Source organism: Urocitellus parryii, chromosome 14, assembly GCF_045843805.1.
Source record: "Urocitellus parryii isolate mUroPar1 chromosome 14, mUroPar1.hap1, whole genome shotgun sequence".
NCBI lineage: Eukaryota > Metazoa > Chordata > Mammalia > Rodentia > Sciuridae > Urocitellus > Urocitellus parryii.
This window is the reverse complement of record NC_135544.1, coordinates 15,740,560-15,768,115: the sequence shown is the minus strand read 5'-3', so window position 1 is coordinate 15,768,115 and position 27,556 is coordinate 15,740,560. Positions and strand designations below refer to the sequence as shown.

At 39.4% G+C, this 27,556-nt stretch overlaps 2 pseudogenes; both read right to left on the bottom strand.

Moving 5' to 3' along the window:
• Positions 1 to 27,556, bottom strand: part of LOC144250234 (netrin receptor UNC5D-like) — a 244,647-nt pseudogene that overhangs the window by 24,135 nt on the left and 192,956 nt on the right.
• On the bottom strand, positions 8,841 to 13,242 carry LOC144250179 (histone acetyltransferase KAT2B pseudogene; annotated as a pseudogene).

Sequence of the window (27,556 nt, the reverse complement as noted above, 5' to 3'; positions counted from 1 at the left end):
ATTTGTGGTAACATTCGTAAAAGTTATTATACCGAAAGGCCAGGAAAAAAATAAGTTATTTATCAAGTTACTGTTAGTTCAGAAAAAGGAAATTAAGTTTCTGAGGTAAATACTTTCACTGAGAAATCTTTATAATTATACCTAATATAAACACAACCCACATATATTCTATTGAGCAAACATTTAATTGTCTCTGAATTTGTGTTGGTTAGAATTGTATTAGAGAGGTGAAATCATAGGACAAATATGTATTCTGGAAAATATTAAAACCACCATGGAGGCAATGCTTTCAATGTGCCTGGAGATAAGCAATTTCCCTAATTTTTTTTTAAATCACTGTTAATTAACTTACAATTTCCTCACAGAGCTAGGAGAAATATAAAAATGGAAATCCTTTATGCCCTATAATCTTCCCAGATTCTACAGAAGGTTGTAAAAGCAAGGCAAATGAATTTATATATATATATATATATATATATATATATATATATATATATATATATAGTAAAATGTACAATTCAATAATTATTGAATAAAAGCAGATTTAGAGGGTATCTATCTCTTGTCTATATACATTATGGCATTAGTAAAATCATTTTCAATTTTTATTTTTCATAGGTACACAAACAGTTAATAGGTTGCTAGTGTATTTTTTCAGGATGAAATGATTGAGTTCCAATGTCATTTTCTGGAGCTCCATGGTCTTGCTAGAGGAAAGATTGTATCTTTGGACCCTCAGGCCCCCAGTGAATTCTCTCTGATGATAAAACTCTTCTCTATCTGCACTGTCTAATATGGAAACCACTAGTCACTGTGGCTATTAAAGCATTTGAAATGTGGCTAGGGTGGCTATGGCACTAAATTTTTAATTTTAATTTGTTTAAATGTGGACATGTGGGTGGTTAGCAATTACAATACTGGACAGATAATTTGTAACATTGTGGATTCCAGATTTGGGCACAGAAACATGGCGGCCAAAGTCTAACAGGGGCTGTAAAGAGTAGAGGGAAAGAGGCAGGATAATGCAGAGATGGAATTAATTCTAAACGTCTACTTGGATGAGATATTAGGTCTTTTACAGATATGGGTCACTGATTCCTTCTCTTGAGATTTAATAAGTGTCCAACAGAGTTATGCTTGGGCTGGGCACTGGCCGTACAGAAAAGAAATAATCTCTACCACCAAGGAGTCATAGTCTGGTGAGGCTGGAGCAGTCTGCCTATGATTATAGCACAGTATCTAAGCATGAAAACACATGTACACCCTGAAGGTTAAGATAGACAGAGGGTGCCTCACCCAGATGGGAGGAGAAGACAAAAAGGGGATAGAGGTGGTGACAATAACAGAGCAAGGGATATCGGAGCCGGAATAGGAATTGGCAGCTTGGAATGGGGGGAGCAGGCCCTGCAGACAGTAAGCACAGTGTGAACAAAGGCTCTGTAGGTAGACTGAACTGAGACAGAAGGTTAGGGTGGCAAAGGGTGTGGCTGGAGATGATGAAAATGTAGGGCAGGGGTCAAATCATGAATTTTTGTTGTCATCCTTAGGACTTTATGCTCTATTTTAGAGTCCTGTTGCTGGGATTTCAAGGTACATAAGAATACTCAAAAGACTAATCTTACAAGTGAGAGGTGGATGTTTTCTTTAGGTCTCCTTTGCTTACCTGAGTTTATTACTCACCAAGCAAAATAATTAGAATAATAATATATTAACCTTCTTTTTTTGAGATTCTAGTGCAAGGTTAGAAATAGATATAAATAAGCTGCATGCTTTTTAAAACCGTTATTAAAGCCACAGTATGTGAACAGGGTTGCCCTTTCTGAAGTGCATTTGAACCATGCTCTCTGAAGTACATCCATTTTCTTTCCTTCTAACTCACCTAAACGAAATCATCAGGAGATTTAGGAAGTGGTTCAAGATCATATATTACTTAGTGTAGTGCTGGGTTATTTTAACATTTAGAAACTACACAGAATTGCCATATTAGAAAGGAACTTAATGAAGGCTTAGATCACTAAGTACTTATTTATAGATGAAAACGTGGGAGCCTCCCTAAGAAAGCTACTTTCCTAAAGTAACATGGTTAATGACAGAGCAAGAACTGTAACTGAGTGACTTGATCACAGTCTAGTCTTTTGTACTAGATTTCCTTGCTTTTGCTTCTACTGTGCTTGCTATTTTCTTAAAGAGTCATGGAAAAGTCAGATTGCTGTTACTTCTATCCCATAAATAATTTTTCATTGGTACAAGATATAACCTGTAAAATGACATAAGTCAGTCATATTTGCCACACAGTTATATATACTATCTAAACAGTCCTTGAAATGCAGAATAAATACTATTAGGAATTTGAAAAATAGAAGATCCACTTAATAAATATCACAGAGGAAAAGAGAACCTTTTAAAAAAGTTCTGCATTAGGGTCCCTAGTTTAAACATAATATAATTTATTTTTGTTATTTTAGATTACAGTAGTTTAATTTGCACATATTGAACCAACTATATATAATTAACAGCATTTTGTAATCTTGCATAAAATATTAAGCAATTACAGTAATTCTGTGACAAAATAATAGTTCAAATAAAAAGCACAATAATGAACTAATCACTATGTATATATTTGTAAAGGCACAATTGGCTTCAGAGTTAAAGCAATAACCTTCTTAGTATAAACTTTAAAAGAATATATTGTGTTGGGCTTAGTGGTGCATGCCTATAATCCCAGTGAGTCAACTGAAACAGGAAGATCACAAATTCAAGCAACTTAGCAAGACCCTCAGCAATTTATCAAGACCCTGTCTCAAAATAAAGAATAAAAAGGGCTTGGGATATAGCTCAGTGGTAATGCACCTCTGGGTTCAATCTCAAGTTTCAATAAATTAAAAAACAAAAAAGCAAAAACAAAACAAAAAATAGATTGTCCTTAACAGTGATTTTTCTGTCATGCCTTTAGTTTATGTGATACTACTGGAAGGCTGGACCCAGGCTTCTGTATTTCTAAATGGTTCCCTGATGACTCTGATGCCTGGCTTGGGAATCAGTGATACAAATAACTCTACTGAGTTAGCTCTGAATTACTCATGTGGATGTACCTCTCACATTAAGACTGAGGCCTGATAGTCACTTGATTTTTCCTATCTGTCTCGCATATATTGAGAGCCTTTCTGTTAACTCCCTGGATCTATTATTTAATTGATATTGGAGTTAATGAGACTAGAAAACAGGGTCAGGCTGGTGTCTTGTACAAAAGGTTCTGGATAGTGGTTCTTCTAGGCCTTCTGCTTCTTCATTTTGCATTGGGGGTTGCAAGCCATCCAGTTCTTGAAGCTGTGGCCAGGAGAAACCTGTGCTTTGTGCCTCACTGAGCTCTGTGCGTTGATTTAATGAGACAGGCAGCAATATTCAGGTGTGCTTCAGGGATACTAAAACAGGCAGGCTGAATTTACATATTTATGAGACAAAACTGTTTGAACTTAAACACACACAGCACACACACTCAAGCACACACACATATATGCACACATAAATTGTGTTGCTGTGGTGTTTTCCTTTAAATGCTTTACGTGAACAATATTTCCCAAGGTTGCATTATTGATAAACACAGAACTACATCTGGAGGAAATCCTTTGAAATTAGATTCTAAATCTACATTAATGTCAAGTAAGTAATGAGTACCGAGAGGTACTGAATAGGAGTGCTGGGAGCGATGGAGGGAAAAAAAATGCTAGTTGTTTTTCTCTTTCTTTTTCTAAGATTAGATAGGGAAAGTGCTTAATTCCTTGCTTTCCCTACGTCAAGATTTGTTTGAGCTGCATGTGTACGTCAGGGTGTAATAAACATAACAACAACAACAACAAAAAACAGGTCTTAGAATGCTACTGCTTCAGAAATATATCACGCATCTGCAACCTCTGATTTGAATTTGTCAAAGGAGTCAATGTCAGACCCACAAACACAACATGGCTGATCTATCACAGAATTAAAAACAGGAGGACAAGAGGTCCTTGGGCCTTCTTCTTCTTAAGGTTCTCTTCCTTTGGCAGGTGGCATTTTAATTTTTTTAGTAGCATTATCTGAGTTGACTTAATTTTCCACAGAGACGGTTTTAGATGTCTTTATCAGAACACATCTCCAAAAACTTGAACCGACATTAATTATGTCCCAGCCAGGTAGATGAGGTATTTTGTTTTTGTCATTCAAAGACCCTGCTACTATAATTCAGACAGGCTATTCCAGAACAAATGAGCAGCAAGCAGTGTTTCTCTGCAGGAAGTACAGGGGAAGGAGCACAAACTGAAAACAGACAACGTTTCTATTTAGCCACCAAATTTTCTAATGAACTATTTCCTGGATCTGTCGTATTGCCTGTCCCCTAGCTACTTCTGAGAGGACAGAGAGGTCTTGGAGTTTTTCTTCTTTAAGATCTTCCAGGGAAAGGGTAAGCATTTAAGTTTTGTATAAAACATAATTCCCCAGTGAGATATAAGTGAAATAAAAGATATACTCATGCCCTTCCTTCCTGGGTTAAGAGAAAAACTCTAATTGGGTACACATACCACAGATGTCACAATCATGCTTGTGTTTTTTCCTAATTATGGTAAAAATTTCATTGTAGTGATAGTTGAAGCAAGTTCCAAGCTGGACAATTTCTGCAGACATTCTCCATGAAAAGCTGCATACTAATTTTGATAAAGAAGGGATCTATGGGGTTATAGAAAATGTGCCAACACTGTATACCATATTTTCAGCTCTTACCACCCAAGTTGGGGGAGACAATATTAACTGTAATGTCTTTTGGAGGTTAAAAAGTGAATAGTTGCTGAGGCCTACTTAAAGCGGAAATGTTTTAATAGGTTAGTAACCATATAATTTCACCCCCTAATAAACACCATATACAAAGCCATAAACATATGACTTGGATGATTTTAGATATTATGGAATATTAAGATATTAAGGAATATTAAGGAATCTATGCTGAAGGCTCTGAACTAATTCACATAGATAAAAGTCCAAAAGGCAACCTACTTTCAGAAACAAAAAACAGAGACCAAGGCTAGGCAATAAATGGTTGTTTCCTGGACTAAGAAGTCTTCATTAAGAAAAGCTTCAAGTTATGTTTTAATCTATCTTTGGGTCAGAAAAGTTATTTAACGAAGATTGATGGTATCTTAGCACCCTAAAGGGGGGATATGGCCTTACTGCTCATGACAGCTGTCATCTACATCCTGTCAATAACAAGTACAATCAAATGCAACTTTAAAATCAACTTTATCAGACCTAACAGGAGAGAGAGAGAATTACTAGGGGTGAACAGATTATAATGAATTGGGTCCAAAGATATTTCTCTAGAAAGGTCCAAAAGATATTTCTCTAGCATAGAATTAAAGTTTCACTGATTTAAGAGATAGGTCTAAATAACGGAATGAAGATATTTGGCTTCAACCAGAAGTAGGATAACATTTTCCTTGGCACTAGTGAAAAAGGTAAATTACCAACAGGAATGGCAATGGTGGTTTGGAAAGGGTTGTTCTGAGTTTTTTTTTCATGACTTCTTCTGTAGTACATATTGGTCTGTGAACAGTTGCATTGTTGTAGAATATGCTAGTGTCAATAGGAATGAAAACAGATCAAGATCATCGGAAAGTCACTGAGGATATCCCCTTTAAGCAAATGTCTATCTTGCTGGTATACACCTTGTCAGTGAGATGTTTGCTCAACAGACAGTCCAAGCTGGTGACAGGAGGACAGCCAAGGCAGTTGTGTGAACAGCTCCTCACGGTCACAGCAGTCAGCAGTGGGTTATCAATGTAGGCCAGGAGATTGGAAGTCCTCCATGGTCTTCCATGGCTTCTCCGGTTTACTCAGCATTTGAGATCTGTTTGAGTTACCCATATCTAACTAGAGCCATTGGTACACTGTACCCAGAAATTCTGTGGACGTAGTGACCCTGAGATGAACCTTTTTATTTAGATGTTTATTCTTTATTTTTGCTTCCTGAAGGCCTATTGTATACTTCCTCTTGAAAAGAGAAACTCTCTTTTTGTTGAGTGGGGAAAGCAGACAAAGAGTATATACAAAGTGACACAATGACAAAATGAGGTATGATACACTGAGATGTCCCATCTTTGAAAGAAGCCCCTTTTGTGAGCAGCCAAAGATGAAGTACTCCTTTCTTAATGACCTGTGCTGCCTACAAGATGGTCAGGGAAGGTTTGGAAATGCAGGCTGACACTGTCACCTTTACTGGTGTGTGTTCAGGGTTCAGGTTGCTGTGTCTATTCTATTGGTAAACATGAGTTTTCCACCTCAGTGTCTTAAAATCTAGTTCCTGAGGAAGTACTCTGCATAACAGACTTAATGATGCAGCACTGGAACAGCAGGGATATGGAATGAGGTGTGTCAGGAGAGCTAGGCTATTTATGTATCAGCAAAACTTACAGGCAATTCTGCATTATCCTTGCTGCTATTAATAAGCTTGCCCTCTTCATAAGTGACTAATTTAAGATGAATCTTACATGATTAAAAGTACCCAAAATGGAAAGGAACCTTGAACCATCTCTGCCCTAGTAGCCCTGATAATTAATATGTGTCCAGGATATAATATGACTGTCTGGTGAGAGGTATGATTTATAATTGTTGTTCCTTAACCACACAACCTTTAGTTGATCCCAGCCATTTTCTCACTGCCTCTGCTCAATGAATGTACTATGTCTCATGCCACCTCACTTTCTCATATGCTGTCCCTTTGTCTTTCGCTCCTAAATATCATTCATCCATGAAGGTTTGCAAAAGGTTCTCAAAAACTCTTCTCCAACTCTTCTTCACATTTGCATCTCTGTTTTCTGAATTATAACTACACTTCTAATGCATTTTATCGTTTGCCACGCTATGTTGCCTACCTGTGTTAATTCAACCCTGCTCTCTTCTTGAGTGCCAGGGAAATCATCCCCTCTTGCATTCTTAGACACATAGTAACTTGGCTCTTCCATCAAGATGGGTGTGCCAGTAAATACCAGTAACTCAGGTTCATTTTCCAAACCATCAACAACAAAATCCTCTGTCAATACTGACCTTGAGGAAAGCTTATATGTTTATGACATCAACAGATCAATTATAGAAAAAATACTGACCTGAAATGCACAAGGGGTATTGTCCACACAATAATCTCTTAGGTTGTAATCCAGGGAGTTACAGGACATGCAGCCAAAGACCGCCACCTTGAGCTGCTTCATGGCACAATCTGTGATTGGCTCTCCTGTGAGGGCTTAGGTCCCAAAGTTATCAAGGAGCACATGGCATGCAAAAGGGTCTAAAAGGCAGTAACAGGATGTGGATTCATCCTCCAGGGACATCACTGCCTGTTGGGGAAAGATGTGATATGTTCTTTTTTGTTTTTCATTCTACTTCAGCTTTATTGCACAGTATCTATAAGAAAATATTAATTTTTAAATTAGAAAACATAAAAATGCTTTCAATATAGAAGAGACAATCTGATTTTAAAGACAATACTCTATAAGAATGTCTACCCAGAAAATAACAAACTTTCACAGGATACCAAGCTGAACAGATGCTTCGGCAAATCCGGTACAAAGCTCTGTTTAAAACCAGTCCAAGATACTTTTCCAAACTGTATCATCATTCTTCATTAGAAATCTAGGCACCACTCAAGGTGGTTTCTTATACTAAAAAAAAAAAGTTGAGGAGTTTTTCAAATGTGAGCATTCTGAACATCCCTTATACATCAAAAACAATACTTCCAACTTAATAGTCATTTGCAAGTTTTTTTTTCCTTCATACAGATTATTTCTCACAACTGTTTTTAATGACTACTGGTGACCCATTTTAATTTATGCTGATAGAAAACATAAGTTAAATTACATTTTTAAAACCTCGTCCTTTACAAAATCAGTTTATAAATGTGCATCATAAAAATTAGTGTCGAAACCATCCAGATGGCTTTCATTTATATGGTGGTATATTAGTTGGTTTTCCCAGAGCTGGGGTGGCAGATGTCCCACTTTTCTATGTAGTGTAATCAGTAAATAAAACCAAGCACTAAGCTGGAATCCCAAGACAGGTGAGTTCGTAAGACCGTGTGATGGATTTCAGTGGGATAGAACCCTGGACCAATACAGTGATGTAGTTGTTAAAATACTGACAGCAAACCTTGGTGGGAACTTAATTCACCTCAAACAATAAACATAATCTGGAGATCCAAAAAGAAAATGATTCACATAGTCATTATTTGGTGGGATTGTGTGTATCACAAAAAGAGGAAAAAATCCTCATTTATTAGAGCAAAGACTCACCAGATTGATAGATGTATTGACTATCACATCTTTTCCTATTAAAGCACATTGATTTGATCTCAAGTGTTTTCAAGTGTATGCCTTTGTGGCCTAGGAAATTACCTTTTGGAACTTATGGCCTGCATAAGCTAAGTCAACATGATATTACATTTTTATGTAGAGAAAAGAATTATAGAAATAGTGGTTATACACTCACAAATTTGTTGTAGGTACACAGAATTATCAAAACCCCAGATACTTATAAAAAGTTTGCATTATTTAGAATTTGTTCCTTAGGAATCAAAGCAGTTTGCTTTTGTGAAACTGCATTTTTCAGAACTGCTCAAAGCACCTCATCTAGATGAGTGTTTTTAAAAAATATATATATATATATATATAAAAGTCTGCAATGAGACTTCAACATCACATATTTAACCTTTTACAGGGCTCTTTATCATGTATCCCTTCCTTAAAGTCCTTCAGAATAAAATAAAAATAAACTCTCACATTCCATTAGAAAAAAATGGAAATATTCATGGTCTGAAAATTTTCTAGATTCCCCCAAATCATGGTACTATGTGGAATTTCCTCACATACAGGTTTTGAGGAAACCCCTGATCATCTATCATGGAATAGTTGGCTAATGGACATGCCATAGAAAATTTACATAATAGTAGTAAATAGATTAAAATCTATTCCATAAAATAAAAATGTTCTATGACTTCAATTTAAATACATATCTGAAAGCTAAAAGGAGGTTTTTTTTTTGTTTTTCAAAAGTGCTAATTATTACATTTACAAGTCTCTTCAACACATCATCCAGTTCTTTAAAAAACTAAACCACCTTGCTTTAGGCACACTGCTCAATGAGTTTCTAAGAAGCAGAGGGAAAAGAAATCACTTGTCAATTAATCCAGCTTCCTTAATTTTACTGAAGAAGAATTTCTCCAGGATATTGGCACATTTGTAGTATTCACTCTCAGGGGGGTTGTACTCTTTGCAATTGGTAAAAACTCGCTATAAGTCTGCCATGAATAATTTCTTAGACACGTAGTACCTATTCTTGAGGCGTTCACTCATGGTTTTCAGATCTTCACTTGCTGGAGGATGCTCTTGAGTGTGCTGTACAGTTGGTCAGGATCTTTGGGCTCTTTACTTTTCTCTTTTCCACTTGGTTTCCAGCCTGTCTCTCTAATTCTAGGAATGCTTTCTATAGGAATCTGTCGAACTCCATCTTTAAAACAGGAAAGTCCAGGGTAGACTTTACGAATCTGGGCCTGTTTTCGTTCTATCAGCTTTTTAATTATCTCCTTCTGCTTTTTAATAATGACAGAAAATTCTGTGTATGGAATTCGGAGATTTAGCTCACATCCCATCAAAGTGGCGCCTTCATAATCCTTGATGTAGCCCACGTATTTGGTTTTAGGTATTTTAATTTCTTTGGAAAGACCCTGTTTTTTGAAGTATCCGATTGCATATTCATCTGCATATGTGAGGAAGTTCAGGATGTCATGTTTTATATGATATTCTTTCAAATGATTCATCAGATGTGTTCCATAGCCCTTGACTTGCTCATTTGAGGTTACAGCACAGAAAACAATCTCTGTGAATCCTTGGGATGGGAACATATGGAAACAGATACCACCAATAACACGGCCATCTTTAATTAAAGCAAGGGTTTTGTGTTTCGGGTCAAAGACAAGCCATGTGATGTACTCTTTTGGCATTCGGGGCAGCTGATGGGAGAACACATTCTGTAGGCCAACCAGCCACATCAGGATCTTCTTGTTTGGTTTCTGGTTCAGGGAATTGCCGATCACATGAAACTTGATTACACCTCTCCGTTCTTCCAGCCTTGCTGCCTGGTCCCTAGCCGAATGTGCTGACAAAAAATTGGTCTCTGGTCCAAGCATCGCTGCAGGGTCTGTGATGGTAGACATGACCTCATTGATCAATTCCATAGGAATATCCCCCATAACTCGGGGTCTCTTGGCCTCCTCCAGAACGTGAGAGTCATTCATTTTCCTCTTTTCTCCTGGGTTTGCCTCAAGCCCAGAAGAGGGTTTGCAAGCAGGACTGGTGCTCCCTCCATTTGGCTGCTCAAGAGAAGATGAGTTTGAATTGTATGAAACTGTCCCAGCCACAGGAGGTGGATTGATAACTGTTTGGATTCCTAGCTGGCTGGTTCTGGAAGAGGCTGAAAGAAAATCCTGATCCCAGATAGGAGAGTTTTGACTATAAACTTCTTCCTCTAACATGGACAAAAACTTTGGGAAATGGGTGAGGATTAGAGTTCATTTCTCAAGAGGCAGTTTGTCTTTTTCCTGTCTTGCTTGTTCCAGGAGCTGTTGCCTCATGACAGTGAAGACTGAGCGAAGCAATGTTCTCCCGAACACCTGGGTAGTTTCATACCGAGGTAGACTGTCACAGAACTGTGGCACATTGCAGTAACACAGCCACCTTGTGTAGTTCTCTTTGTATCCAGAAATATCATCGTTGGGAGATCGAAGTCGACGTTGAGATGGAGCCTCCAGATGCCAATAGTTGATGCGGTTTAGGAACATTTTGGCCAACTCAACAATTGTTTGCCTTTCTTTTGATGGTAGGTGACTAAATTTGTACTGTACAAAGTTATTCACACCCTGCTCAATACTAGGTTTTTCAAATGGAGGCTTCTTCTCCAAAGAGCCTTCAACCACAGGTTTTCCTCTTTGTAAAATAGATTTTCTCAAGAGCTTGAATAGATAGAAATAAACTTGTTTGGTATCTGCATCTTCCTCCTTGTGGACGAAGGTAAAGAGATATTCCACATCCAACACTATTCCCAGGAGTCTGTTCATTTCTTCCTCTGACACATTCTCCAGGTGGGAAACATGAGCAGCTAGGGCATGGCTACAACTCCAGCAGGATTCCGTGAGACTGACAATGGTCTGCTCAGATCGGCTCCGGGGGGAGTGGGAGAGGGGTTGGGGTTTTTCCAGCCATTACATTTACAGGATTCCTCGGCCTTGCAGGCGGAGTACACTCCCAGTTTCTCCAGTTTCTTGGCCCGCGGGGCGGAGCGCAGCTGAGCCTTCTTCACCGCGATCCGGGCCGAGCCACCGCCTCCCGGTCCTTCGGCCGTGCCCGCCGCAGCCACTGCTGTCGCCGGACCGCAGGCGCCTGAGCCCCCGGCGGCGGCGGCACAGGGGGAGCCCTGCGGCGGCGCGGGCGGCAGCGCTGCGGGCGGAGGGGGCAGCGCCCCGGCCCCGGCCCCTGCCCCGACTCCCGCCCCGCAGCCCCCCGGCCCGGCCCCGCCAGCCTCGGACTTGCCGCCCCAGAGCACGGCAGGAGGCGCGAGTGTCAGGCGCCGCCGCCGCCAGGGTCTCCAGCTCGGGCTTTGGTCGTCGGGAGCCCGAGACCCTCTCCCACGCCCTCCCGCCCCCTGCGCCCACCCCCCTGCCCGCCCCCGCCCGCCCGCCCGCCGGCTCCGGCCGCGGCCCGCGCGCTGAGGGCGCCGGCGGCGGCGGCTGCGGCTGCTCCCGGAGGAGGCAGGGGACTAGCGGCTCCGCGGCCGCCGCCGCCACTACACACGTCCTCCCCCGGTTCTCCTCCCCGGGGCTCTGCTCCGCGCCCTGTCCGAGGACGTGTTCCTCGGGGCTGCGGACCGGCGGTGCGCACGGGCGAGTGCGGGCCTCCGAGTGTGCGCCGGGCGGGGAGGCCCCAGCCGCCTCTTTTCGGCCGCCCGCGGGTGTGCGCCCCCAGCCCGGGAGTCCCTACACCAAGCGCTCGCCCGCCAGGGGGCGAGGCCAATGTGATATGTTCTTTCAGCTTGGAAATAAGACAGGATTTTGAATGTCACAAGTCCATAAACAAATAAATGACAAAAAAAATTTTTTCATAATATTTTTATTGTCTTAATTATCTTGATGTTAAGCATTTCTCTTCTATTAAAATAACTGTTTACATCAAGAACTCAAGAAGTAGTTATGTTTATCATGTTGTAATTCTACTTTAATAGGTTATAATAACAAAAATCACTCTGAAAGTCCCATTTCTGGTTAATTGTTCAATATTGGGTTTAGAAGAATGTTGAACATTAACCTCGATAAGCAAACTTATGTATTTATTTATTTTTTACAAAGATCTATTTCTGAAAACCTCTTTAAATATCTTTAAGACAATGTTTATTTTCTCTCAAACATTTTATCCTCTTTCATTCCACCAAAATCATTCATGAGGGACCATTAAATAAATGATTTGGATAAGATGTACTAGAATACTTCATCCTCTCTGATAAGAACTTGGGTATGTGTGACTAGTGTAGTAGAGCATAAATATAACACCATCTGGATGTAAGAGATTGTAAGGAAGTACTGAGAGGAAAAATCCAGGCAAAGCAAAACATAAAGCAAAGAAGGAGACCCAAACATGTCCCCTCTAAGAAGTGCAGGCCCCAGGAAATTCTCCTTGTAGTACTAGGGCTGAATAAACAGCAGAATGCATTCTGAAACAAAGAAAATAGACTAGTTTCAAGACATAGTTGGGCAAAGTAAATGTAATCTATTGCATCAACTGGGAATTTTTTTCTCCTAAAGAAACATCATTTTCCTTTTACTTTCTTTGCCTGCAGCAGCTCCCCGGAGGCAAGATCCCAGGGCTAGCTGGTGCAGGTCATTGTGCTCCAATAAGATAATTCACCTGCTTTCATGCAAACTGACTTCAGATGGACATAAAGGAGTCCCTATCAGACAGATAAATCAGAGCTTTCACTTAAAATAGTAATTCAACAGTAATCTTTCTTTGCTGTGACTGTCTCCCTAGTTGTTAGCCTCCTATTTTGGATCCTCATTCTCTCTTCTTGTCTCTGTCTTTGTTCTCTATGTGTACTTTATCCCTTTACATGTACTCACATACACAGGGAAAGAGACACTAATAAAAATCCTCTATGCATTCATTAATTCACCAAACACATATTAAGCATCTACTTTGTTCCTGGATACTTAAATCTAGTTATGTTAAAATCCCCAGGATAAAAAAAAAAAGCAACTGATACAATAGTTTCTTTTATGAGCACAGATTGCCTGCCCTGATGTTCCTCCTTAACTGCACAGAGTAATGTCAATTTAGACAGGGACATGCCCTGGGAAGAAGGAATGGGGGTCAATGTATAGGTACGTAAGTGTACCTGTCTGTGTAGGTAATTACAATTGAATTCTAAAACAAAACAAAATGCTCTGGATTATCTTTTTTCCTTTTTTTTTTATTTTTGCAGAATTTTTTTTTTTAAAGCCAAGAATTAGCCAATACCTGAGGCTTCTATGAAACTCATGCCACAATCCCTTGGCAACAAGAAAATGCTTGAAAATTATACAACTGACTCATTGTGGTAAGAGACTTTAGGGTGAAATCTATCCCATCTATAGAGCTAAAATCCCATTTTTTTTTTTTTTTTTTTTTGCAAAAGGAAGGATAACATTTCACCTCCCATTTGCCCTGCTGTGTTCTCTTCTTCAAATGGATGTTCCAGTGCTCTTAACTGACATCCGCACAGTGTGGAATGGTCAGCGCAAAGGGGGTGGTGACTATTATATCTGGAGGACCACAGGTGACTTCAGGACTCAGGAACACCTCAGACCCATCTGACTACAGGCTTCATAGTTGGGAAAAGGACAAAAGAGAGAAGCATGTTAAGAATGAGGCCTTCCTTCCTTTTTGAGAGACTATCTTGCTAAATCACTTAGAATGGCCTTGAATTTGCACTCTTTTTGCCTCAGCCTCCTGAGTAGCTGAGTAGCTACCAAACCTGGCCAGAAGCAGGAATTTTCAATGAGAATTTAGTTCCAAACTGGGGTACTATACATGCCAAGCAAATCCCTCTCCAGATCTCACTTCTGGATAGCACCTCATTTACTAAGTTGGCTCACCCAAGAATAAGTGTGAGTTGTACCATTAGGGCACACAGGCTGACTTTAAGCCTAGGTTCCAAATCTAGGTTTTTTTTTTGTTTTTTTTTTTTTTTGCTTTTTATTTTTTTTATTTTTTTTTATTGTTGGTCGTTCAAAACATTACATAGTTCTTAATACATCATATTTCACAATTTGATTCAAGTGGGTTATGAACTCCCAATTATACCCCATATACAGATTGCTTAATCACATCAGTTACCCTTCCATTGATTGACAAATTGCCTTTCTAGTGTCTGATGTATTCTGCTGTCTGTCCTATGACCCCTTTGATATAAGGGGAGTAAACAAGGACAGGGTAGGCACGAAGAGCTTCAGAAGAAGATGTACATTAAACAGGGATGAGAGGTGGGAGGGAAAGGGAGTGAGAAGGGAAATCGCATGGAAATGGAAGGTGATCCTCAGGGTTATACATAAGGACATATAAGAGGAAAGGAGGGGTAAGACAAGATAATACAAATCGAAGAAATGATTTACAGTAGAAGGGGTAGAGAGAGAAAAGGGGAGGGGAGGGGAGGGGAGGGAAGGGGGGATAGTAGAGAATAGGACAGACAGCAAATCTAGGTTTTGATCAACTAATTGAGAAAATGACCAATGCTTCTTTGAGCTGGTCAACTCAATGATTTGGCTGGTGAGTCAAACATTAGCTGCTGAATCCTTATTCTTGTTGATAACATTATCAATGACAAACTTTATAGATGTGACTGGTGATCTTGGATTCCCTTTTCCCAACAACACACTCAGCAATGCTTTTTAATGCAAGTAAGTAAGAAAACAAATTATTATGGAACCAAACAATATTTCAAACATACACAGATTGAGTATGTTTATTCTGGTTTTGAAAACATTTTCTGCCAATGCACACATTCATAGGTTATACAGTGATAGCACAGGAGTCAGTAATAAATGTGCATAATCAAATACATAATTCTATATTTTCAACACTTTTCTATTTCAGATTTAAATTTTAAATAATTCCACCCTAACCTGGTACTCTGATTTTTCAGTATTGTGAATAATTTACAATGAATGCAGTCCTGAAACAGATAAAAGAAAGTGAAATTTAACTAAAGGAATAATAGTACCTCATTGAATGCCTCCCTTTTTATTTTCTTGTTGTTTTTTTTTTTTTTTTTCCTTTTTTGTCCATTTTTTGCAGAGCGGGGGATGGAACCCAGGGTCTCATTCAGGCCAGGAAATTGCTCTACCACTGAGCTACCCCAGCCCTTGGCTTTTATTTTCAGTCTCTGCCTATAAACATTAAAAAGAGGTAGTTTATAGGACAGCAAGAGTGAAAACTCAGATGTCTACTTAATTTTCATCTAACCATACATGTGTTCTTAAACAAGCTGATTGATCTTTTTTTGTTTTTGTTTGCAGGATTTTCTCTTGTAGGAAATATAATTATATTGAATATAGTCAATAAAAATAATTTAGGGTTCACAGATGAGCAATACTATCAGAGACCTAGGATTGATACTATTATCAAAGCTTTCACCCTTGCCATCTAGAAAGGGCATTTAAATATGTCATCTCTGATAAAAAAGAACAGACTCTTGGGTAACATAAAGATGAAATTTAGCTCTAAATGATAATACCTGTTTTGAGATCTTGTATAAACAAATAGTTTTCTATGAGTGCATCTAACATGTTATTAATTTCTGAATTGCTTTTGTTGACATCTCTTGGTCTCTCTCAAGTCAGTCATGGTCACACTTGAGCTCATTATGTATAATTTGATGCTGCAATAAAGCCAGGGCATATAACTGAGCAGGAGCATCTTATATCTGCTGTATCCAAGACAGACCTGAGCATTATTACATGGTCTCCCTCCCACCCCCAAGAACCAGTGGAGATGCCATCAAAAAGTCTAATCTTCCATAAAGTCCAAAGATGACCTTTCTTCCTTTATAAGTGAACCATAAGCTAAGCTGGAAACATGTTGAGTTTGCCTTTAAGCAGGGAGGGGATTGGAAAGCAGGGTATCAGCATAGCCAATCCTCTCTGAAAAGCTTAAAACAATATACTCAAGGTTTGAAAAAAAAAATTGTAAGATTCAGATGTGCTCTGTAACCAGCACAAAGTGGCAGCCTGTGTGTGGACACTTCCAGTGGCCATTAGAGAGGGTTAAGTGCTTTCCGTGTAATTGCTGCTTGCATTCAGCATGGACAGGAATAGCAGAGATATTTAGGAATGATCAATAACAAGCTCTCCTAAAAGAACTATTTAATTGCTTTTAGAGAATCATCCCCCTTGTTGAGCATATTGTTCAAACATATGGGAATTTGGGGAATTATTTAATGCCAAATGAACTGAAATCAGCTAATTTGATGAACCCTCACACTCAATGAATAGCAAGACTCCTTGCAGTAATAGGCAGCATTAGGAGTCAGAGGCCCTGTGTGTTGAGGATTGGGAAGAGCGTGAAGTAGGAGTTTTGCATTAAGCAGGCACTGGACATTTCCATAAGTGCAAAGTAAGCAAATCAGGATTTATATTTAATCCTTCTATCCCAAAAATAGTGTCTGTGCTGTAGGCTTCTCTCTGGTGAAAGAACAAAATTTAATCTCTCCCCCCCTTTCCCCCATGATTAATAATAATTTGCCCTTTTTTGCCACCCTCCATCTGTGGCAATCAGGGAGATTTACAAATATTAATTAAAGCCCTTCACACACCTGTGGAGGCAGGTGTTAGCAGCATAAGGTCACAGAGAAATCAATCAAAGGGATGGTAGGAATAGAGCCCTAAATTCCTGACTCATGGGCTCCCCTGTGTGACCAGATTGTACTTTTCTTCTCTTTTACTGTTAGGAGATGTCTGGTCAAATTGTTGGCCCCTGTGCTATCCCAAGGAAAGAAGTGGGGAGGGGATTAGATGAAGTGTGGTCACAGATGGAGGACATTTGAGAACAGAGGGCTGGAAGTGACAAGGCTTTAATCGGGTGTGGACAAAAATGATGTTTTGCAAGAAAAGCATAGATGGCATTTTAAGTTTTCTTTCTTTTTTGATACTAGAGATTGAACTCAGAGGTGCTTAAGCACTGAGCCACATTCCCATTCCTTTTTAAAATTTTTGAGAAAAGGTCTTGATAAATTGCTTAGGGCCTCACCAAATTGGTGAGGCTGGTCTCAAACTTGTGTTACTCCTGCCTCAGCCTCTCAAGTTGCTGGGATTACACATGTGCACCACCACAACTGGCTAAATTTTCTCATGTTACATAATATGGGACAAAGCAGTAACCTTGTTCCTGATGGGAGAAAAAAAAAAAGGTGACATGTTTTCCTAAAATAGTTGTGAGCTAATTGTTACTATGAACTAATAACAACAGTGATTTTAAAACCATAACATGAACACCCTATATAGATCACATACCCTAGACTGGTCTACAGGTTGAAAAGCCTTGCTGCATGTGACTTTGTTAACTTTTTCTTTGTTATTTGTATCAATTCTTATGACAAGGATATATGCATATACCCATAGTTTGAATCCTACGTGTGCATACAAAAAGATAATTTCAGAGCCAGGTCACTTCTATAAGAAACCTGTTCCCTGAGGTGGCTAATTAATTCAATAAATTCTCATTATATCAATATATATTTGAATAAAAACTCAAGATCTTTGTAATGTGCATTATAGGCAGTTAAGGTAATGACAATGATACTGCTCTGCCTGTTTTTTCCTTGCCTCCCAGAGTCTGTCCTCAACTAAGCCACCCTGCTAAAAATGCCAGTGTGTTCTTGCCTCAAGAAAAGGCCTCTGTTCCCCCTGCTCCAGAGTGCAGGTGCTGCCTGGGACACTTTGACATCCACATGATGAGGGTCCCTTGTGTCCTTTAGGTCTTTGTGCAAATGACACTTACTAATGAGTTTTCCTGCCTATGCCCTAGTAATTTCAGCAAACTTGCTTTTTGCTTTTCTTTTCTCCACAACATTTACTTCTTAAATCTATACCATTTGCTTATTAATATTTAAATATTTATTTTTTAGTTGTAGTTGGACATAATACCTTTATTTTGTTTATTTATTTTTATGTGGTGCTGAGGATCGAACCCAGGGCCTTGCATGTGCTAGGCGAGCGCTCTACCATTGAGCCACAACCTCAGCCCCTGCTTATTATTTTTTGACTTCCACAAACTAGAATTTAAACTCCATGAGGTTGGAATTTTTAGTTTAATTCAATTTAAGTTTTAGCAGTACTGGAGATTAAACCCAGGTATGCTTTATCACTGAACTGCATCCCCAGCAACCTCTCATTTAAATCTTTTTTTTTTTTCAAATTTATTTTGTAACAGGGACTCACTAAATTTCCCAGTCTGGACTTGAATTTATGACGCTCTTGCTTTAGACTCTAGAGTAGCTGGGATTACAGGTGTGTACTAATATGCTTGGTTAACTTATTAAAAAAATGTTTATCACTGTATTCTTAGTGCCTTATAGACAGTGGTTGTAAACACTCAAAATATTTTTGACAGAACATTGAAGTAGTTTCCAGTGATCAAATCTGAAACACCTTGAGTATCAAAGTAAATAATAATAAAGAAGTATTACAACCCATTGAGTAATATAAGAATCCACAAAATACACTGAAAAAATGAATGAATGTGAAAACTCTTAATTCAATAGAAAACCAACTAATGAATGTAGAGAACCATCATTTAGCAATCAACCACATTAATACCCAATTCAATCATAAATTATAAATGTACATTAACCTATTGGGAGCAAGTTTAAAGAGTAGAAAGAAGTATGTGCATGGTCTCAAAGCATCTCATCATAGAGTGCTTGCTAATTACAAAAAGTAAAATATTATTTCACAATGGAGAATTTTTGTAGATAACACTTAATGCAAGTTATCAAAATTTATTTTGCTAAGAACAGGATGAATGGGCAGAATACAGTTCCCAATGGGATGCAGCATCCCTCCTGTGACATTCCCACCCAAAGAGCACAACCAGCATCTCATCATAAGGAAATACACAAGCTCAGATGGAGCTAGTTCTATACTATAATTGATGTGTATGCTGAAAAACCATCAATGTCATAAAGTACAAAGGCAGACTCAGGAACTATTGCAGATTACAGGGGACTAAAGACACAGACAATTGAATCTAACTAATGGACTTGGATTTTCATTTTCTATAAAATACATGACTTGGATACCAGGTATGTAGATACTTTATCAATACTATTCAATACTATTTAATGTTCATTGATAATTGTCTGATTTCTATAACAATGCTGTGGTTATATAATTTCTTGTTTTGGAGATTATATAAAAGCATCTTGTTTATGATGGTTAAAAAAGAAACTGTGTGTGTGTGTGCGCGCACACGCAAGCACTATGTGTAAAGAGAGAAGAGAGAAAAATATAGAAATATGATAAAATGTAAACATTCATGAACGTAAATGTAAGAGGAAGGAATTCTTTAGACAGTTCTTGCAAGAATGAAATAAGTTTAAAATTATATCACAATAAAATAATTTTTTGAATTAATGAAGATTATTTTTCCAGAATTCTTACAATAAAATCGGCAAGGTCACTGACTACTGTATTAAAATATGTACTGGAGGGAAATGGAGGTAAAGCAGCTGGTCCTGGTGATGGTCCAAACCACACCATGTAGTTACTAACACTCCTGCACCCACCTGTGCACCAATGCCAAAGAAAGGGGCTGCTGATGTTGAAGAAGGCATGGGTTGTGGTGAGCCGTTTCTGTGAACTGTGGCCGCCATTACAAGATGGCGCTGGTTTCCCCTGTAGTCTGTGACAAACAACTCCTTATCAGAATGAGTTGGCACGCTGTGACTTGGCACCCTATGAGAAAAGTCCACGTGGCAGTTGTGCATTGGGGCTTTATCTGCTTTATTAAGGCTGGGGCACACGGGAGGAGTGTTCGAGAGAGAAACAAGCTAAAAGACATGTCTAACACAAAGGCCTGAATAAACTGCTGAAGGAAGAATCCTGTGTCGTGTTTCCTTTGCTGGCGAGGGGACCCGGCAATGGGTATTACAACTGCTAACTATGGCAGGTCAGAGGTATATCTCCCTACATTTTGCTTCTGCACTCAATATTTCTTGACCTGATGTTAAACTAGTAAATGTCATTTTATTCAAGGAGAAAAAAAACCCACATAAAAACAGTTCCTACTTCCGAATTTTGAGATGAGGAATTCATTGTTGCTATTGTCTGCCATGCTGCACTTGGCAATTACCATTCCCTGCCTTCCTCCTATGGTCTATATTATAGATTAATGTAGGTTTGATCACCTTTAGCCAGAGTATCATTCAGGAATCCAGGCAGGAGAGTAATGATAGTTTTACTCTGTCAGGCCCTGGGTCGATACATAATTAAATCATATTTTAATGGAACAGACATAAAAGGCAGAGAGATAGAAGCTGTAGTCTTAGAGTTCAAAAAGCAAGGTAGCTCCAGCCTCCTACAGTTTTCTACTAAGAAGGCATAGTTGTTTTTTTTTTTAAAGATAGAGTGAGAGAGGAGGGGAGAGAGAGAGAGAATTTTTAATATTTATTTTTTAGTTTTCGGTGGACACAACATCATTGTTTGTATGTGGTGCTGAGGATCGAACCCGGGCCGCACGCATGCCAGGCGAGCGCACTACCGCTTGAGCCACATCCCCAGCCCAAGTTTTAAACAATTCTTTTCTTTTTCTCTCCATTAAATCTCAGATTTTGACTTAGGGTGCTAAGACTGCTGTGTATAAAAATCAAGGGTTTAGGGTTTCTTTTGTTTTCTTGGAGTCAGATACCTTTTCTACTCATCTGTTCTGACCAGGGATTTCTGATCAGCTTTAGGAAAATGATAACATAGGACCTCAGGAATAGCTTGAGCCCTTGAAATGCAGCCTTTTCTCATCAGCCCAGCTTAACACCATGACTACATATCCTGAGGACTTTAATTCTGGTAACTTCTATGCATTATTCAAGAAAAGAGACATCTGGAAAGGGAGAATAGGAGGTGAGGAGCAGAATAGAGGATAAGGAGTGGAGTAAAATCTTCCCTTTATCATAACAGACTGCTTGCTTTTCATCTTTAAGTGGTTCTAAAACTGGAAGATGATTCAGAATTCCTTGGGGGCTTACCTAATATTCTATTTCTGGACCCTACCCAAGAAGATCTGGATTCAGTAGTTTTACAACAGGGGCATGGAACCCATGCTTGCATTCCCTACATGCAAAGAGGTCCTGTCACTAACATTTAAGCATTGTGTGACTCTTGAGGAAATGTGGAAAGCAACAGCTCATGCAGTGAGGGCCTGGTGTTTTGACAAGCAAAGGTAAGCTTTCAAAATGGAATCTGGATGCTGGTCAAGTTGAAAGGCTCATTATTGAAGCCTGGTCTGATGTCACTGTGACAGAAAATTCGACTGCCCAGGGACAATTCTGTCTCCCTCTTTTCTAAGTTCTGTGTATATTCATAAGCAAGGATGTCAGGTTGATTAGCAGTAACTGGGAATAATGACATAGCTCATCGAGCCATTAGGTTCTATTAGTTGGGGCAGGGAAGGGAGCAGTTAGAACAGGGATTACAACCAGCAACGTGTGGAATTCTCTGAGGACAGAAGCATATGCCTTTACTATTAAAGGGTTTAAAGATGTGGGTCACCCGCATGGTATTATCTAAAATAGGATCACAGGAAGGGGATGGCACGAGGCGGGGTGAGGTGGGAGGGAAACGACATACACAGTGGAATAAGTATCTGAATTTGTGAAATTTGAGCAACAACGTACTGAGAGATTAAACTGTTTGCATATGTTAAATGGCTTTCCTTTACACACACATTCATCGGGTGTTTACCAATTAATATACTAAGGGAATCACAAATCTTGTGCAAATCACCAGCTCCTAGATACAATTTGAGCCTCATCTTTCATGCAGTGTTGGGCTTGTGTTGAGCTTGTTTTAAAAGTGAAATGATGGCTCCCTGTGAGAGAGATGGGGGAAGGAGAAGACTGGATTTATGCATCCTGCCACTGTGACATGTTTTAATATCTGCTATGTTGTTTATTCATTTACATTCTGAGTGGGGAAAACAAACTACTCTGGAAAAACTCTGAATCCAGTTTCATAGAATCATTTCATTTTAGGATGGGGAAGGACCTGGGAGTAATCAGGACCAACACCTTCATTGTTTAGGAGAACTGCATGGGGTGGAATGCTCTACCTAAGGTCACACTGCAACTCTGAGGTAAATCTGGGAAGGGATGCTGGTGGGAAATGGAATGAAAAGGAATATGTTCCCTGGGGCATATTCTCAACACTGGATTTTTTTTTTTAAATGGTGCTAGGGATGAATCCCAGAACTCACACAAGTTAGCAATTCCTCTATCACTGAGTTATACCCACAGCCCGAACCTGGACGTTAAGGGAAAATACTGGCATGAGTGTTGTTATGACTACAGTCATAGAGAGCAGACAATACCTTGGGGGCCTTGTGGTAGATAACATGGAAAAGATAGAGACTTGCATCCATTTTATATTATGGCTGCACCAGGGATTTATTGGTTCAGGACAAATTTAACTCATGGTTCTGTAGCTCAGAGGTCTCCCTGAGCTAAAAGCAAAAATAGAGGGGTTGGCCGGTCTGCACCCCTCCTGGAGGTTCTTGGCTCAAGGTGCTTTCTTCCCTCTTCAAGCTAGCAACAGAACATCTTCAGTCCTCTGACTCTGATATTCCTGTCTTCCTCTTAGAAGGAACCTTGCATTGGTTCCCCCTTGATGATCAACAATAATCTCTGTTTCTCAAGGTCTTTAAACTTATCAAGTTCTTTTTTTTTTTAAACAGGTAAAGTAATAAAATGTCAACGGGTTCCAGAGAGAGGGATGTGGACATTCTTTGCTTATCACCGAGCTTCTCTTGTCTTGAGACCCTCTGCTGCATTCTCCCAGCCTCCGTCCACTGTAGTCTCCCAGACACTTAGCAACCTGGTCAAGGTATCTGTTTGGCATTGGATTATCTTCAGGGTTTCAGCATCTTGAGCTCCTATTCTGTATTCTCAATTCTGTTTTGTTTTTTTTTTTTAATGGTGCTAGGGATGAATTGCAGGACTCACACAGCTAGGCAATTCCTCTATCACTGAGTTATACTGATAGCAGGGCTCCAGATCTGAATGTAACTTTATGGAGTCCTGGGAAGTTGTTATGGTTTCATTTAAAGATTATAACACAGGAAAAACAGGAAGTTCATGGTGCAATTTTGCAAAGGGCGGTGTGGGATTGTTATAGAAAGTATGGCAGCAGCCTCAGTGTGGGCTGGTATCTTCTTCTCCTGGCATTTTTATTAGGCTATAACTACGTGAAGTGGAAAGGATGGTATATGTTAAATATCTTAATAGGACAGGTTATTTCTAGTTCCAGCATGGGCAATAAAAGAGAGGGTGCATACAAATAAAAATAATCACAGTATGTGGTGTCCGTTTACAATGTGTAATCAAACCCATGGACCAGTGACTTTCTCTTATTGAATTAAGGTGGACCTTCCGTTCCGATCTATTAGCAACACTCAGAGCCACTGTGATCTTGTCAATGGCGTCTTTAATTAAAGACTCTTCCTGACCACTCCAATCACTTCCCATTGTGAGCTCACCTGGGTCCCAAATGTGCTTTGATTTAAAATGATGGCAATTTTTATTTAGGTGTGTTTTTGGACTGAGGGGGTATGAGGCAGAAGGGAAAGCAAAGAGTATGCTTTGGGGGAAATTCTTTTCCCCCCATGAAGCAGATATTAAAATGACAATATAAGAATTCTATTTCTGTTTTTCCCTTTCCTTGTTTTTCCACTGATATTTTTCTCTTACTTTTTGGGGACAATGGCATTATATTCTAACCTAAATGACTGTGAAGAAATCACCATGATTTTTCTGTGGAAAAAGAGTATAATCTTCCACTAAAGGTGCATTAACCCTTCTAGGTCATTAAGATACTATTTGATAAATTGTCCCTTTTATTACACTGCATAGCAGTAGACTGAAAGAATTAATGTAAGTCAAATGGCAGCAATTTACTCCCTGGCTCTAGCAGAATGATTCTTTTTTTGCTTTGTTACATAGGAAGTACCTTTATCATTAGCTCCCATACCTGTTATAGAGGTAATTAATGCCAATATCTTGGAAAGGGTAGGTCTATACCATCAATTTTGTGTGTCCAATAAAACTTTACAAAAATCATTTGAACAACAAATAGGATTTGGACCCATGAATGACCTCTGAGCAGAAATGGTGACAAGGACAATCCATTCATTTCCATCTGTCACTACCTAACTTGCAAGGAAATCCAGGCAAAGGGGACAGGACAAAGCTGTTCAAGGAGGCCTAGGCCACCTGCCAAGCTCAGATGGTTACTCATCTACTGATGAAAGGACCAGCCTACTCAGAGTCCACTGTGTGACTCATACAGTAGACCTTTGAAGTATAAGTCATAGGCCAGTGTGCTATGAAAATCAGAGGCATAGTTAATGGTATTTGAGGGAGTTCTCTGTATCTTTACAGAGGTCCTGATTTATAATGAACTGCAAACATGTTTGCTGTAATTGAATGCATCTTTCCTGAATCTAGAATGTGGTAACACTAAAAAGGGAAGAATCCTGTGTCATCGGAACAGAACTAAAGTAAATTTCCATTACCTATGTAATTAAAAAACAAACAAACAAAAAATTATGCCAGGTATGGTGGTGCATAATTCTAGCAGCTTAGGAGCCTGAGGCACAAGGATCACAAGTTCAAAGCCAGCCTCAGCAACTTAGTGAGTCCCTAAGCAACTCAGTGAAACCTTGTCTCTAAATAAAATATGAAAAAGGGCTGGGGATGTGGTTCAGTGGTTAAATGTCTCTGGGTTCAATCCCTGGTACCAAAATAAAAAATAAATAAATAAATTTAAAATGATAAAAAAATGAAGAATGAATAAAATACCAAAATGTAACATTTAAGTAGCACTTTAGGGACTGGGGGTGTAACTCAATGGCAAAGTGGTTGCCTACTGTGCATAAGGCCCTGGGTTCCATCCCCAGAACTACAAAAATAAAAGTAAATAAAATAAATCAATAAGTACATGGCACTTAACAGTTTGCACTGGACTTCTCAGATATGAAGTTATTATATTGACCTCACCCAAATCCAGAAACAGTTAATAATATATAAAATTATAGATGATAAAAGCTGAGGTCTGGAGAAAAAGAACATTTGCACAAGGTCATCCAGGCTGCTGGTAGAGCCACCAGAGCCCAAGCCTTCTGGATTCCTATGCTCTTCTCATTCTACCCTGTCATCATATTTCCCATAGTTTTCAAATTTCTCCTTGCAAAGCCAATGCTTACGTTGGCATTGAGTTGCTGAGAAGTGACATATGTTACCAGTTCATAGATGCAGTTGGTAGATCCTTCTCTGCAAAGGCAGAGATTTCACCTTGAGTGGAGTGTGCAAGCATATTCTACGTCATGCCCTTTGACAGGTAAGTAGAGCAGCTGTCACACCTCTGCCCAGAATCTGGATGCAGGATTTTGATTCAGCGGTTGTCTTTTTGATTCTTGATTATCACTATTGTTTTCCCCTTTTATTTACTTACTCTTTTAAAAATCCATTTTACTTTTCAATTGTTCCCTATTCTTTTTCTTGTAGGTCAAAGTGCTATATCTGATCCCTGAAAGGAAATCCAAAGTTGCTCCCAGGGTAACTATCATCACAAACCCTCAAGTGACCTTCAGCTGGCAAATCTCTTTCTGCTAATTAATCATCAGTTCCCAAGTCAGATTTCTGGGCATTATCTTCAACTCCTTCATCTCCTTCACCCCACGTTAACACAGAGATCCTACCAACTTTCTCCCCCAAGTCTCTCTCCAAAATTCCCAATGATAGCAATGAGAGGATTAGAGGATGGGGTTTAAGACATTCAAGACTAGAGACAAGGACACTCACAAGTAGAGAGACTATAATTTATTGTCCAGATTGACATACTTTTGAGGCAGGAAAGGAACACCATTAATAACTGTGCTAAACAAAACGAGACATATTTTTGCTGTGCTCTCAAGGAGGGTGCTTGTATCCTGAAGGACTGAACTTAGGCAGTGGAGATGAAGCCAAAGATAATCTCTAAAGGGTGTACATGACTAAGTCTCCCAAATGTCCAGTCTCGTCAATCTTTACCCATCAAATCTTTACCTGTCAATCTTTACCCATTATTGTTGGTCTCTGTTAGATAGCAAGTGATGCTGCCTAACATAGACCTTATGCTTTAGCCGCTTTGTAACTCTTCTTTGCATGTTTTGTTTTACTTTGCTTAGTTTCCAAAATACACAAGACTATTTATACCTCTGCCTCTTTGCACATCCTACTCCCCTCAACTGCATGTCCTTTATGCTCTTTTATTTTATAGGTCAACTGATGTTCCAAGATGTTCTCTGAGCTCTTAGATGGGGTTCATTCCTGGTTATAATATTTGTGCATCTGTCACCACACACACCGCACTGCAATGCTGTTGTTAGTTTAAGTAAATGGGTTTGCCTATTTGGCTTAATCTATTATGGTAGTAGATGAGTTTAGTTTTCCTACTTTTCTCTAACAATTGGGTGCGATAGAGCCACCTGCTAAAGCAGGGTCCCTTGAAGCCATTTCACTTTGCTTCTATAACATTTCGTTGTATCTATTATTATAATAATTTATTTGTTTTTTAAGACTCATTTTTCTTAGTATTAAAACTTTTTCATCTGATTTAGAATCCCACCCCTCCTCCCTAATCCCCACGGACATGTTTGCAGGACATTCATGTGTGCGCATGAAGCTCTGGAGGCTTGGTCAGCAGAATGCCGGTTTCCCATGCATTCCTTCCTTGAGCTGGTCTCTGTGGCACTGTGTAGGAAGGAAGGAAAGAGAAAACGTATCTTCTCCTTACTTAAATGCCTGTGGCAAGGTGGCCATCTTTTTCTTGGGTGATTTCAAAGATTTTTAACAATAAGACAATCTTTAATGGGCTCAGTACAGATGGGTGGTGACTGGAAAAAGTCTCAATGACCTTTGGGTGAGTGCAGTTGACTAGACTGCCAACAGTAAGGAGCTCCTTGTGCATTTCAGTTACACTTGTCAAGTGGCTCTCTGCTGGCAGCAGCCCTAACTTACAGCATTCTGACTTACACTGAAGTAGCCCTGACAAGTCTGTGGTTTTCATTTTCACCCTGGCCCATAACTCATGGCCAAGGTTCATCTTCTCTACCTCTTTAAAATGTGGATACTTGGAAATTATGAAAGTGTTCTTTTGCCCCTGCTCTCCTAGGTTTTGCCACCATGCCCTGCCCTGCCCTCTCAGTTTTGTTTTTCT